Raw genomic sequence first — 2,979 nt, forward strand, 5'->3', positions numbered from 1 at the left:
AGGGGAGCTAGCCAGTATGAAAATGTGAGAGGGGAAGGGGTGAGGCAGGGGCGGCTGGCAGGTGATAGGTGGAACCAGGTTGAGAAGGGGGCAAATGGTACCTGGGGGAAGAGTGGAGTTGGGAGACAGTGGCTGGTGGGTAGAGGCACCGTGTATTTGGGTCTTGTAAACTAAATGATTGATCAGGCAAGTGACCAATAAGATTTATGAAGGTGAAATATAAGATGTATAGTCCTTAATTCTTGTGCAACACACAAAAAAAAATGCTGGAAGAACTCAGGAGGTCAGGCAGCATTTATGGAAGGAAATGAACAGTTGATGTTTCAGGCTGAGTTCCTTCATCAGGACTGAAACATCGACTGTTCCCTCCATAGATGCTGCCTGGCAGCATCTGCAGTCTCTCTTGTCTCCTTAATTCTATTAGTAGTTCCTCTCTTCCACTGTTTTATTTAACTCTGAATAGGATAATGACAATACTCAGTTGAAAGTAATAGATTTACAAAACTGAAATTAAATATCAGCAATATAGTAGCTCCTGATTCAAGCAAATGCACTCCAAGGAAGCTCCAGTCTTTTTTGTTAGATATGGATTTAAATCTGCTATAGAAAAATGTAAAACTGAATTAAATAAAATTTAGAGATTCTGAAACTCAAATTCAACCAATGTCTACATTAAGAAATATGTAGACATGGCAGCTGAAATTTTAACAATTGTGAAGTGGTTCATGGTGGTAGGAAGAATGAGAGCTAAATACCTGGTCCTAGTTTTTTCAGTCCAAATGAAGGGTCTCAACCCAAAATGTCGACTGTTTATTTCCCTCCATAGATGCTGCCTGACTTGCTGAGTTCCTTCTTTTGTGTGTTGCTGAGACCTAAATAGTACTGTTTTATATGGATGCACAGTGGTGTAACAGGTGGTGCTGCTAGCTCCAGTGCTCTTTATGTGGAGTTTGCACATTCTCTCTGTGACACATGGGTTTCCCCCTGAGTGCTCCATATCCCAAGGATGTGCTGGTTATTGTTAATTAGCTGGTGTAAATTGCCTCCAGTGTAGGTGGGTTGCAGGAGAATCAGTGTGGACTTGATGGGCATGTGAGGGAGAATGGGTTAGAGGGAAATAAGTGGGGGAATGAGATTGTTTTGTGAGTCAGCATAGACTCAGTAGGACAAGTGGCCTTTTCCCTATGTAATAAGAAAATAGAAATTTAAAGTGAATACAAAAACAGTCATGGGGGCATATGTATCACAAATCTCTGAACATGTAGAACAAGTTGAGAACACTTGTTGAAGTACAAGTTTTGCTTTTAACTATAGCTTAAATGCCTTGAATTTATATTATAATTTGTAAAAAGATAAATCTCAGCTGCAATATTGTATACAGTTCTGGATGCCATACTTCCAGAGGGATGTCAAGAAGGGTGCAGATGAAATTTAATAACATAGTAGTAGGGTTAAAGGATTTCAGTTGTGTATGGAAACTGTAGATGCTGAGGTTTGAAAGATGTTCAAAATCATGAATTATTTTGACATAAATGAAATTTTAATTTGATAGTGCCATCCCCCATGTGATGGGTGAATGGCCATCTCCTCTGTGACATTCCATGCTTCTAACCATTAAAAGTACTAAAATTGTGTACTTGCTCTAATTATCTCGTTATATAATGCCCCAAGATTCTTGCTCTCCAATTTTTGCATGTTTTGCTTCCTAGATTTTATCATTCTATCATTGGTGACACTGCTTTTAGCTCCCTGAGCCCTTACTCTCTCTCTTATTTTAAGGCTTGTCTTGAAACTTATCCTCAAAGCTCTTGGTTCACCTACTTACTTTCTTCTTGTATATTTTGTTCAAGAGCACAGTGAAGTGCCTTTGGTTGTTTAATTATGATAAATACAATTTATTATAAGTAATGCTGAAATTATTGAGGTGAGGGTGATGTTTAACAGCATCAGCGATCATTTTGTACCTTGGAGCATTGTAGCACCTGCTGCACCCCTAGGTGCCAGATCCTTGAGTCATGATTATTATATAATAATGACGATCATTGATTATTATATATAATAATGCCATGAAGAAGACCACCTCATGGGCACCTTCTGCAGAACCTTATCAATCATTGCAGAACTGGCAAACGTACTTGATCCTGAGGGACTGAGGTTTTCATTTAATATAATTACATTGAATTGATCATTTGGGTTGAAATGTTCTCAAGCAGAGAATATCATTTAAGTTTTGAGCTTGTGCCATTCAGTAAATCCCATGCCGCTTCATGATTTATTTAAAACTTGCCCCATTCCTAGATCATGTGTAAAACACATGTAGATTCTAGCATATAATAACTTAAGGTGATAGTGATGTAGTTCATCCTGGGGTTTAGATAGAACTGATGGGTAACATTGAGGAGGTGATGTAGTCAATATTTTATGATGTCATTAAGGTGGCAGCATAAAGAATGGGGCATAAAGATCGGGACTGCTTGGATTGGATCAGAATTATTATAGGACATTTGGCCTATTGCTGGCTCTGAAAGTAACCTTATAATTCTCTTCCCTTTTTACTTTCCCTATAACCCTGCAAATTATTGTCTACACAATTTCCTTTTGAGGGCACTGATTAATTCTGCTTCCACTAACTGGGTTAAGTTTTTCTTTAAAGTTTCCTTGTGCCCTTGTACCTTTTGCCGAAATTTTTCATTCTTGCATTATTCACTGATGGAATAGTTTCCCTCTTCGCCCACCTCCCCAAATCCAAAACACTCGTAAGCGTGTTCCCCAAGCTGCAAAATTCAAATAAAGTAGAAAATCGGGTTCAACGGGTAGTTCCAAAAATGCATCTCTTCTATTTTGCGTGTAGAATAAAGGTCAACATTGCATGTTATCTACTAGAAATGGGAGAGTGCACTGCAGACTCGTGCAGCGTGATCGACAGGATCAGAGCGGAAGAAGCCGAGCCTGGTGCGAAACTGCAGCTTGTTAAATTGA

Source organism: Pristis pectinata, chromosome 16 (assembly GCF_009764475.1).
Source record: "Pristis pectinata isolate sPriPec2 chromosome 16, sPriPec2.1.pri, whole genome shotgun sequence".
Lineage (NCBI taxonomy): Eukaryota > Metazoa > Chordata > Chondrichthyes > Rhinopristiformes > Pristidae > Pristis > Pristis pectinata.